The 12,978-nt window shown below is 36.1% G+C and overlaps 1 long non-coding RNA gene across 1 annotated transcript; it reads right to left on the bottom strand.

Moving 5' to 3' along the window:
* Positions 1–8,653: 8,653 nt before the first annotated feature.
* LOC113699800 (uncharacterized) lies at positions 8,654–12,721 on the bottom strand. Its single transcript, XR_011817367.1, has 3 exons — positions 12,460–12,721; positions 9,474–9,864; positions 8,654–8,858 (listed from the first exon to the last, which is right to left on the bottom strand). It is a non-coding gene; the product is annotated as an uncharacterized lncRNA (long non-coding RNA).
* Positions 12,722–12,978: the final 257 nt, after the last annotated feature.

The following is a 12,978-nucleotide window of genomic DNA, read 5'->3' as shown; positions in this document are numbered from 1 at the left end:
TTAAACCAGAAAATGCAAAATTTATGCAATTAAGGGAACTAAAACCCTAGGAAAAATAATTAGGGTTTTAGGGGTTCTCACACTTTTGCTTTTTATTTAAGTTATTCTTTATGGGGTATGTGTACACCTCTTGGCTTGTAATAAATAGGGTTTGGAAAGCACTTGATGAAGACCTATTGAAGACGTGTGCCTAGCTAGCAAATGTAATAGGTCCATTAGTTTGATTGCTTGCTTTTGTGGCTATGTGTTAATTTGCTTTATTAGGCTTTTGCATCTAGTCGAGCATGCTAAGTGTTATGTGCTACGTGTTTACGGGTGTTTGGCATGTCTAATCGCTTTCCATAGCCATGAATGAATGTGATGGATGAATGTACGTCACCACACTAGTCCAATGCTAGTTGTGGCTCATTATTCCATTAGGAATTCATAGAATGGGCTAGTTCAATGCTAGACCCAATAGGCCATCTCCTATCGTGAGTCCATGCTTGCATGTTTCACTTCATTTCATGCATTTTTCTTAGTTTTTATCATTTGGCATGCTCCTCGAACCCCTTTCCCCTCATTTTAGGATTTTTGCACCTCATGCTAGTTATAGGATACATTTGCTTGAGAGTCCCCTTTCGATAAGGGAAACGAGCGAGTGTGGCTCCAAAATAGCCTTAGCACGCTAGTTCTCCTTTCTAATCAAAGGGAAAATTAAAGTCACAAAGTTAGGAGTCCCCGTACCCGTTTTGCTTGCATTCCTCTAGGGTTCATGCATTTCATTTATTCGCTATCCTATACACTTCTGCTTTATATTCTATCCATTTTTCCACATTTTCACTTCACACTACTTTTGGACGTTTTCACTTAACTACTCACACTTTATACCATATCACTCGCACACATACACGTTATGTTATTTTCACATCATCATTCTTTACTCACCTTACCTTGTAAATCATTTGCACACCTCCACTTACATACTATTATTTTTATTACTTTTCTCACTTCACACAAACTCACATTTTCACATGGCATGCATTCCACTCATTTTTACGTCATTTAGGATTATGTGTGACCTCTCCAAAGGATCATTATTGAGTGATGTGAGACGGATCTAGACGAACACCAAGTTGGGATGATTTGCGGAACTTTGACCCTTCTAGAATCACGAGCCACGAACTAAGGAGATTCCTTAACCCACGACTAGCCACTTTAGTGAACCAAAAGTATAGATAGAAGAACGCCACAATCAAGGAGACTACTTGATTGATAAGTTCGTTGAACAACTTGAGATTGACTCTCAAGTATTCAAAGGAAATTCTCTTGAAGCAAGAGAGAGTGAATAAACTCACGAATATGTTATAAAATCTGAATCTGTCCCCTAATGAATGAAAACCTAGGCTATATATAGCCTTACAAGACAAAACCCTAACTCGGCTAGGCTAGGCCCTTGGCCCAATTCCACTACTCAAATCCACTATCTAATGGTCAGCTTATAATTGATCCAATGAAGGCTTTAAGCTGGCCCAACATAACCCAATAAAAGCTAATTAACCAACTTAAGTTATAGTGAGCCTAGACTCTATAAATCGGATCCAACTCAACATGAGGTCTCGGACCGAATTTATTCCTAGCAAATAAAATAGAAATCTAGAAAATAAACTACTAACTATTACTAAAAGATTCAATCTCTTGCAGCCCAAAACATGGCCCATAAGCGGCCCATATTTCGTATCATTCCCCTCCTCTTGAAAAAGATTTGTCCTCAAATCGTGTTTGGAAATGAATAGTACTACAAGAATTGGCAGTATGAAACTTCAAATCTCCACATATTGGCTCGCTTAGAATGAATGATACTTGCATACGTCATGATTATTGTAATTCGGTGCACATGTCTCTTGGTCAGCTTGAAAATGCTCACAATCTGCCATGGGAAACTCAAGGCTTGAATCCAACCACTCCAAAGTTCTCTAAGCAGTCCTGTGTCATGAATGGTCGACTTTGGACCTACACAATAAATCACACGATTAGCATTTGTAGGTATAAAATCACTTGATAGCTTACCATTCACATTCACAAGATAAGGATCTTCATAGTGATGCTCAATCAGGTTAGAAAAGTCCCGGACATGATTTTGCAAAGTTACAAAATTCATTGCAAGTGGTTGTTGGTATGGCCTATCTTGCACAAATGGAGTAAGATCGAGATAGGCAGCTTCTGAACCTTCAAATTGAGGAATAAAATCAGGTTGTAAGGAATCAGAATTTGGACCAATGAGGAAAGGATTGTCACCAACAAAATAAGAAGGAAATGTATAACAAGTTTCAAGTGTAGAAACTCCCTTTGAAACTTCATTATTCCTCCCAACAAGCAAATCAGGCTCATGGTTGACGTTGAACATCAGTGGATGACAAAGAGAGACAACACTTAAGGTGCAAACTCCATGAAAAGTTTGATATTCACCAATGGATTTAGGCATAGAACATGCCAAGATCAACTCAATTTTTCCTTGCTTAACCTGCATAAAAGTAGAAACACTAAACAAAGTAGAGTCAAGATCGTTAGAAAAAACATATGGTCTCACATCCTTTCTCACAATCAACTTACTCTTAGAATTTTTAATCTCTTGTTCATGCTCAGTAGCTGACTTTTTCCCCTCATTATTCTCAACCTCTTTCTCCTTTTCAACTCCCTCGAATTTTACCTCTTCAGTCACAATGCTCTCCTCCAGCTCTTTCTTCATACTATAACGCTCATGCTCACTCTTCATGTATGTTAGATCAATACAAAGTTGCTTAGAGTTAAGCGACACAAGCCTGGTACGACGGCCATTAAATGTGAAGGAATACTTATTAGTATATCCATCATATTTGACTTCTCGATTAAACATCCACCATTGTCCCAACAGTACATGCGTCACTTGAATGGGAACCACATCACACAACACCTCATCCACGTATTGACCAATACGAAAAGGAACAAGTGTGTGCTTAGTAATCCAAATATCACCACTATCACTTTGCAACTTGTAAGGTCGAAGATGATCAATGGTTGGAAGATTCAATTTCTCAACCAAGACAGTACTTGCGAGATTAACCTCACAACCCTTATCAATGGCTAAGCTGCAAACTTTATCCTTGATATGGCAACGTGTATAAAACCAATCATTTTTTTGAGCTTTGATGATTTCCAATTGCTCAGTTATCTCACGCAATGCCACAGTATTTACTTCTTTAGGCACAAGATGGTGAAGCTCCAGTTGAGCATTCGTTTGACTCATACTTTTATTACCTGCAAAACTCAACAAAAATTAGTAGAACAGTCCTCACTCGCTCCCTTAAGTGTTTCACTCCTCTCGTGTTTTCACTCAAGTGTGTATGGCACTCTAATGCTCTCACCAATTCACTTCTCAAACCACTTGTTTGTTTCCTTTGAAGAAATCAGAAATTTTCTCAAGGAAGTTCAATCAAACTTTAATCAATATAGCTCCCAATTGTATCAAAGGAACAAGGAAACAAAAAGTAGAAATGGAAAGCTCAAGTAATGAATAAGGAATGGAAGAGGAAAAAATTGATGTACAAAGAAAAAGAAAGTCCAAGTACGATGATGGAGTTCCCAAGTGCTTTACTTAATTGCCCAATTGATTTTTGGAAACAAGTTAGGTGTTGGACTTATTTGGAAATTTCCTTAAAGTCGGCTAACCAAACAGAATTATTACCAAAATTTTTCCAGATTCCCTCTCCAAAAACCTTCCTAAAGTCGGCTATAACAAATCAGAATTGTTCCCAAAAAAATTCCAGATTTCCTTCTCTTTTGAAACCTTCCAAAGTCGGCTGCAAAACAGAATTTGGTAGCTAAAAAAATTTCCAGATTTCTGCTCCTTTTAAACCTTCCAAAGTCGGCTGCAAAACAGAATTTGGTAGCTTAAAAATTTCCAGATTTCTGCTCCTTTTAAACCTTCCAAAGTCGGCTGCAAAACAGAATTTGGTAGCTTCCTAACCGCTGAAAATTTCCAGATTTGTTACCTTATCAAATCAGAATTGCTTCCACGAAAAAAATTCCAGATTTCTTGTCTTCTTGAAGCCTTCAAAAAGTCGACTATCCCTCACTAAAATTTCCTCTCTCCAGCCGCCCTTAGCTTGCCAACAATTCGGCCTTTCTCTTTCAAGACGCAACGCACAATTCTGTTCTCTCTTCCTTAGACAAGGCCACGGCAGTTTTGTTTCTTGTTTCAAGGAAATGGCTTCTCAAGACAACGAGAGTATTGTCACTCAAGAGTCCCCCAAGCGGCTTGCTCAAGAAATTTCCAAGAGATTTACTCCTAAACCAAGGAAACCCCGTATGGATGCAAGAACGTACAAGAAACTTTTTATACGAAGGCAAGTGCAAGTTTTTAAGGCCCAAGATAATCAAGAACCTCAAGCAAGGGTTGTTCAAGTGATCAAGACGCAAGGTGTTCGAGACTTTCAAGAAGAGGTGGGACAGAATTTTTGAGTTTCTTTTCTTTTTTTTTTTCTTTTTTTTTTTCCTGGTGTAGTTTCTGGTTTGGTTTGGAACAATTGCAACAAGACAGAATTGGCAAATAAATGTGCGGCTTCCTTCTTTGTTGTTTGCTACCCGAATGCCCTTTCTCTTTTCCTTTTTTTTTTTTTTTTTTGACTCTAAGAACACACAATTACTCGGCTGTTTTTGGGTAAAAATTCCAGAATCTAATGTCAAACCGATGCTCTCCTTCAATCCTCCAATAATGATCAAGACATGTATCAAAGTTTCAAGACTTCAAGATTAGTTTCAAGAAACTCAAGAAACCCTAGATTATGGTGGTCCCTCTTCAAGATTCCAACCCCAAACAAGTTCAACCACAAAATCAGTTTAGGAAATTAATTAAAACAACTTGGTGGAATAAACTAAAGTTTGGACAGATTTGGCAAGAAACTTGCGCCCAAGGAAACCCTAGTGGTTGGATTTTTTTTTTTTTTTTTTTACTCTAAACCAACACAAAACTTCAAGAACAATATAACAAGACACCAAAATAAGAAAAAAAACACAAGTTATGAACAAAAGTTTTTTTTTCCGGGATGAACAGTGTCGCTACAGTAGCGGTGAACAGTATCGCTACAGTGCGGCACGGTGAACAGTATCGCTACAGTAGCGATGAACAGTACGATGCTACAGTACCTTTTTTTTTTTTTTTTTGTAATAACAATCGGACTTGACACAAAGGAAGACACGACCAGAATTGCAAAATAAAATTGACTAGAAAGCTTACGATCAAACTCAACGGGATATACTTGATGTCGTCGACTAGCTCTGGATACCAACTGATGTGAGACGGATCTAGACGAACACCAAGTTGGGATGATTTGCGGAACTTTGACCCTTCTAGAATCACGAGCCACGAACTAAGGAGATTCCTTAACCCACGACTAGCTACTTTAGTGAAGCAAAAGTATAGAAAGAAGAACGCCACAATCAAGGAGACTACTTGATTGATAAGTTCGTTGAACAACTTGAGATTGATTCTCAAGTATTCAAAGGAAATTCTCTTGAAGCAAGAGAGAGTGAATAAACTCACGAATATGTTATAAAATCTGAATCTGTCCCCTAATGAATGAAAACCTAGGCTATATATAACCTTACAAGACAAAACCCTAACTCGGCTAGGCTAGGCCCTTGGCCCAATTCCACTACTCAAATCCACTATCTAATGGTCAGCTTATAATTGATCCAATGAAGGCTTTAAGCTGGCCCAACATAACCCAATAAAAGCTAATTAACCAACTTAAGTTATAGTGAGCCTAGACTCTATAAATCGGATCCAACTCAACATGAGGTCTCGGACCGAATTTATTCCTAGCAAATAAAATAGAAATCTAGAAAATAAACTACTAACTATTACTAAAAGATTCAATCTCTTGCAGCCCAAAACATGGCCCATAAGCGGCCCATATTTCGTATCATTGAGTTTCACAATTAATGTGATTGGCATCACTCAAGCTTTTGGAGAGAAATTTTACCCCCATGTCCTCCTAGGTCTAGGTTTTGCATTCATATAGTCATATCCAACATGCGATACATACCTTGGGTAGAATAATTAGGAAAAGTGGGGCTAATTCACGCAACTAGCTTTGGCTAGGGTAAGGGAGTGCCTTAGGCTCCGCCTTTGCCTTCTTCCTTACCAAATGTGACCCCCGATCCCTTTCTTTGGTTACGTAGACCTAAAAGTTTTTTAAAAAGGGTTTATTTACTATTTTTCGTTCAAAAACAAAAAATCATTTTTGGGTGACTTGGTACACCCTAACTCTATACCAAGTGGCGACTCCATTTTTCATACATAAAACCCTTTTGAACTTTACTTGACCAAAACCGTCGCATTTTACAATCCCACGGTCTTTGCTTTCACTTCTACACACGTTCACACACACTACACTACTCTCACCATATCAAAAAGTGGGGCGCGACATGAGCTTGTGTGCTGTAAGGAATTTCTTTTCTTTGTTAACCAATTTTGCATGTCACTTAACCATGCCTCGTGGAGTTGCATTTCATTCATAGCATCAAGAATTTTTGGAGTACAAACCTTCCAAGAGGAGGGGTTTTGATCACTCTAGTTCCAAAACTTCTTCGAGATTGTCACATTTAGAACATGGGTTTTGTTCACATCGGAGGGAAATGGATCATTTCCGTGCTCTGTGTGTATATGAAAGATATAATTATACTTGTGATGAGTATGAGAAGAAGAAAAGAAATTTGTGTCGAGCATCTAAGTCGAGGTCATCCTCAAGCAAACAAGATTCATCTAAGGAATGTCGTGACAATCGAGTCATGGAGTCTAAGAATTCTCGGATTGAGTCAAAACCTCATGAACCAAAGGATGATTTCCGAAGTTGGATGGGTTGATTCTATGAAAGAGGAATTTAGACAAGTGATGAATTCATGCTTCAAGCAACTTCATCATGTGTTAACCAATGATAATCAAGGAGATGTTCTTCTAGTCCACCAAGGAGATGTGAGGAAATTGTTGTAACACATAAGAGTGTGAGTAATATTGTAGAGCTTGAACATGAGGTAAAAACCGAGGGCAATGAGTTAGAACACAAGATGGGAAATTCTGATGAGTTGAGTACAAAATCAAGTGAGCTACTTTTGAGTGAGAATGTACAATCTTATTGCTTTTCTAACCAACTTACCTTTGCTTTGTTTAGTGTTTCTTCTTTTATGTAGATTAAGCAAAGTCAAGTGGAGTTAGTCATTCAATGTTCCATTCCAATGTCACTGGTACACTTTGCAAGCTTCCATGAAGTTTGTCCTCTAGGAGTTAAATCTCTTTGGTATCAATTCATGGAACAATGTCAATAAAAATCTATACGCACAAACAGAGAGTTAATTTGAGCTCATCTTGAAGGGAAAATTCCAGACTTGGATTCTCGTTCTTTAACTTTGGGTCATTCATCGTTTTTATCATATTTTGAGCATAATTTTAGTCCTAACTCTTGTCATTTTTATGCATACTTTGATGGAGAGTATGACAAACCAGCAAAGGCTAATCTAGCGCATCAAAATGTCACAAGTCACGCTTTATTGAGGCACTTAATATATTGAGGCACATACTTAGTGTGCCATGTAAAACCTATGTCACAAAAGCTTTTTAAGGCACAATTAAGTGCCACGACACAGGAAACAATGCAGACATTTAGAAGTGCCAACACAAGGTTATAATGGTTACACCAAAAAATGCCTTAATTGGGATTCAACTTTCAAGAACTCAACTTTTTAGAGGCACAAAACAATGTCATCTTAACTTTAAGTTGACACTTAAAAATGCCTTAACAGTCCGTTCTTGAGATAGTAGTGTTTGTCACAAAATGGTTGTTATTGAGGCATGCAAGTATGCCACTATATAGCTTAATGTAGATACTGGCAAATGCCTCTATATCAACCTTTAAAAGTGTTTTAAAATGCCTCAAAAACCTGCTGTGTAAAAAGAAAATTTCTACTACGAAAAACCCTTATCGTGACACTTTCAAGTGCCTCAATAGATTGGAATTTTTTTTTTCTTTTTTATGCCCAGCCACAGGTACTGCTGTGAATATAACATTCCTATTGTGTCAATATAATCGTACATTCATATTCGACATCTCACATTCAATGACCAAAATCAGCAATATTTGATTGAAAATCCACTTTCAAATTATCACCATAACCAATAATTACAATTAAAGTACTTATAACTCCTAGTAGTTTTCCAACCAACCAATTAAACTTTCATCCTTGCAAAAAAAAACATAATATTTGTTTTAACATTCATCAAACAGCTAGAATGTCCTACTAATTGTTTGCCACGATTTCACCAAAATAGCACTAGATAAATTAAAATCAACTAAACCACTAGTAGACCAACTTCTTGTAATATGTGCAGCAACACTTTGTCCTTTTACAGTTAGAGCACTTCCATATAAGTGGATAAGTATCCATATGCTGCAACACCTTGTCCACTTTTGAATTTCAGCACATCAATCTTCGCAAATTTTTACCTATAGCATAAGTATATTATGTATTAAAATCTATCGTAATTATCAAATGAAACAAACATATCAGATATTAACAGTTAACATAATTTGAAAGCTAGAAAAGGAAAAACATACTAGTTTTGTTGGCCGAGCACCAATTGAATCAGCAATTGTCTGCAAAGGCACATAAGGCCTAATCAAATGCTCATCACGTTCAACCACAACTTGAACTAGTACTTCACACCAATTCGAACCTAGTGGTTGGCCCCCAACTATTGTAGAAGGATCAAGGGATTGAAGCCGTCCAATTGCCACAACTTTTGTTGGCTCATATAAGCTAAAAAGAGAAATCCAGTCTCCCTCCTACATGAAAATGCAAAACTCGAAACATCAGAAAACTAACCATATGCAAAGCAGTCACATCAAAATTCCAGTCCATGTTGTGTAGTAAGTAACATTATAGTAAGAAAACTATGAATCATACTTCTACAAAAGTCCACAACTACTCAAGAGTAACATGTAACAAATACAAAAATAACTAAACTAAAATTGCTTTCAAACTGTAATAGCAAAACATATCTACATGGTCGGACCATTTCAAGGAAATCCCTTTCAAGCAAAACAGCAAAAGTGTTACTAATATTGATACAGCCAGCAGCGCATATCAAATGTCTATCGAATAGCCTTTGGGATACTCAGTTAGCATATTTCCATCAACTCTACGCTTCAGTCAGATTGGAGAAATTAAAAGCTTCAACATTACAGTTCAAGTAATAAACACAGCACAGAGAAATGTAATCTTTGGTCAGCATCATCTTAGTAATCTTTGGTCATTCATGCAAAGAGTAACATGAGATAAAAATAAAAATAAATAAACTACAATGCTTTCATATCGTAATACCACAACATGCCTAAATATCAGATCATTATCAAGCAAAGAGGACTGGCATTACCGAACAAATATATTAAAAAACTTACTTTAAGAGGTCTAAGACTGGAACTTGAGGTTGAGATATGATTAGATGATGTTGAAGTGATTCTTGATTGATTCAGCAAGTTATGACCATTTTGTTGCTCTAAATAAGCTTTCAGATTAGCAAGTTCTCTTGCTTGATCTTTAATTTGTTCCTCTTGCTGAGCAAATTTTGCCTTCATCTCTAACATTTCATGTTTTTGATCCAACACTAGTCGCTGAGATCCACTTCGACTAGGTTCATCACCCCACACATCAGTTGGACATATACCAAAACCATACATCCGTACATGCCCATGCTTGTCTTGCCCAACTACTTGTGCAAATACATCATTTTTTTCCAATAGGATCTTCAGTATCAGGAGGCAATTGACTAACCTTTTCATTCATTGCAAGCTGCAAAAGTGTAAAGAGTAAGACAATGATTACATTTGTACAATCCTAATATAGATTAGAAAGTAATGGATAGATCTTTCTAATATATTTTAAAGCAAGTAAACAGCATTTTACACCAATTGCTTAAGCTTTCAACAAATTATAATAGAGGTCTTAATTACGGTTTAGAAAAGAGGAAAATAGAAAGAAATTGAAAAAAGTAAAAGAAAATACTAGCACTTACTTCTCCCCGTTCCCCTTTAGGATTCTTTAGATTGATTAATCCATTTCTTAGGTCGATTTAATCAAACAAATATAGAATTAAAAAAATTCATTGCATCTGTTGCCTTGGCTATTATTTCATATGTTTAACGGTGCTGCAACTAGTGAGAGCTAGTGAGCTACAAATATCAGAGATAGTGATTATCTCTGAGATTGGGAGAAATCAAAAGAAAAGAGATTGGGAGGACAGAGAGCTAGTGAGAGCTACAAACTGATTGTGAAAGAAGAGTAAACTATCATCAACATAAATTTCTAGAGACATCTTAAGTTTACTTTGAAAACCAACATCATGGCAACCAACATAAATGGATCGTTAAATATGCGCAAAATAAGCCACTTGGAAACCAAAAATGATCAATTATCTTCGACATCTTGAACCATTAAGTGCTGCACTTAAAGATTAACAAAAATCAGTCTAATTAAGTTCATTAGCAACTGCTTGAACCAGGTTTATACTGATTTCTGGGTGCTGATTCTGATTTTTAAAAGTTTTTATTGTATGAAGCTAGTCATCATGGAAAGCTAGGTAAGGGCTGAATACAAATCGATGTCACCAGCAGCCCTTATCGCTTTGGAGGGACACACAATCTTGGCTATTCTATTGTCTTGTTTAGGCATTTGTTTTCCTATCTCACTCAATTGATCTAGTTAGAAATTGTACAAGTTTAGCCACATATATGCAATTATCCTAGAAGATAAAAGAGGAAAAGTAAACGGAATCAAAAGACAAGCAAAGGCTACTAAACAAAGGGTATCAAACATGTTTTCTGAGAAATAGATGAAATGCTTCGAAAAGACCTTGGAAATAGTTTGTTAGCAGTAGGAATCTTGGATGCAATATATCAACAACACTCTCAGTCAGTACAACTTTTATTAGTATGGAATGGGGAAATGGTTATATACTAAGTTAGATATAAAACTCAGTTATAGGACAATATGAACTTATATGACTCAATTCAAAGGAGAAATTTTTTCAACTAGTTTGCTAGTCAGATTTCCAATATATTTCACAGCAAAAAATTTACCTGGACAAGAGGAGAGTGTAAGGTGTCACCTTTCAGATATATTAGTCTGGTGGCATATGTCTAACCTTATAGAGAAAAAGGTACTAAAGAGTACAGAAAGAAAATTTAAGAGTGGCGTTATTGAAACATTGGCTGTTATCTTGTGGTCGATGAAGAATAAATTTTTCTTTTCCTGTTTTTGGTATACAAATTTAAATAGTTGAAAAATAACTTAATTAATAGTCTACCCACTTAATTAAAGCCTTCTCATTTGCACCTAAGAACTACTTAAAATTAGCGTAAGTACTTAATTTTGGTACTAGCAAGCATGACAGATCTACCTATTGTACTGTTTCTTTTCTTCTTTTTAGTCTTTATGCTTTACTTAGCATTCTACCCAATGTGGAAGCAGTGCGCTTTATTGCCTTTTCTCTGCTTTCTTCTTTAGATCCTGCAGTATTATGTGTTTTCAGTACACTAATTTTGGTAGAATTTTGATCTAACTTCTATTATATACAATAGTATGCCAAGGATTTTTTTTTGCTAAAGATGAAGAATGCTAAAGGTTCATTCTTTAACTCTTTCTCTGCAGTTTATTGGGTTCTCATCTTCATCCTTTGCATTTAGTAGTACTCTCCAACTACAATAACTACAGTACATAAATTAATTAAAAATTAAGATTGGACCAGTGCTAGGTAACACTCACTATGGTCATACACAGACACAAATACATATATATAGATATAGAAAATTATGTAGACAGATGTATTAAGAAAATATACAAGACACACGAGAGTCCTTTTACATCAAACAGATCAAGAATTTGTTACAGGTACAATGACTTTATTCGTATTTTAAGTACAATGACTAACAAATCACACAACAAGCTTACTTTTGCTAATGAACCAAAAATGCATCACTTATCCGAGAAAAAACTTTCAGAAGCACATAAATGAAAATATATTCTAATTCATAAACCAAAATGAATTATGATAGTTTGATGCTTTCATATCTAGCAATAGCATTTCTTGATTACGGAGTGGCCTTATTCACCCTGCGTAGCTGTAAAATATCAGTTCCATAAATATAACCAATCCATATTCCAAAATTTTGTACCTCACATCATATCCCTGTTTTCAGTTTCTCAAGAAAATAAATAATCGTGTTCCTGAATTGTATTACCAAACTTGATAGAAATTGAGAGAGACAGTTCCCGACAGGAAGACAAAAAAGAGACAGAAACAACCACAAATTCTGACATGGAACCCAAAAACAACAAACTCAAACAGAACTAAGTAAACCATCTTGATATCATGATTGAATGACTGACCTCAATTTTGGAAAGATCGAAGCTTTGGGGAGATAGTTTGAGGGAAGAGGACCGAGAGAGAGTGAGTGCGGGAAACAGATGGGTCAATGAAAAATGAAAGTTTTGGATATGGTAGATTGGTAGAGGACCGAGAGGGAGAGTGAGGGAGAAAGACCGGCATTTGTGATTTGGGATTTGGGGATTTGGGATTTGGGACAATTTTGCCGCTGCTCTTAGGCGCCAATTTGGAGCATTTTTCTGTTTTTTCATGAAACAATTTGCCGCTTCTTTCCGTGGATAATTTGGGATTGTTTTTCCTTCTATTAGTTGTTGAGGCACATCTCTAAAATGCCTCTACAAATTTTTTCTTTATATTCTTTTATTTTCAGTTTTTCTTATAAGATTTGACCCTTATACATTGTCTTTTTTTATTTAATTAATAAGTATTAGTATGGCAAAAACTACCTAATGCCTTAATAAGTGTTTATTTGAGGCATTTGCTTAATAGTGCCCTAACAAGTATGCCATAATAGGGAAATT

The sequence above is a fragment of the Coffea arabica genome, chromosome 7c, assembly GCF_036785885.1.
Source record: "Coffea arabica cultivar ET-39 chromosome 7c, Coffea Arabica ET-39 HiFi, whole genome shotgun sequence".
Taxonomy (NCBI): Eukaryota; Viridiplantae; Streptophyta; class Magnoliopsida; order Gentianales; family Rubiaceae; genus Coffea; species Coffea arabica.
Note: the sequence above shows the minus strand (reverse complement) of the source record. Positions and strands in the feature narration are given on the sequence as shown.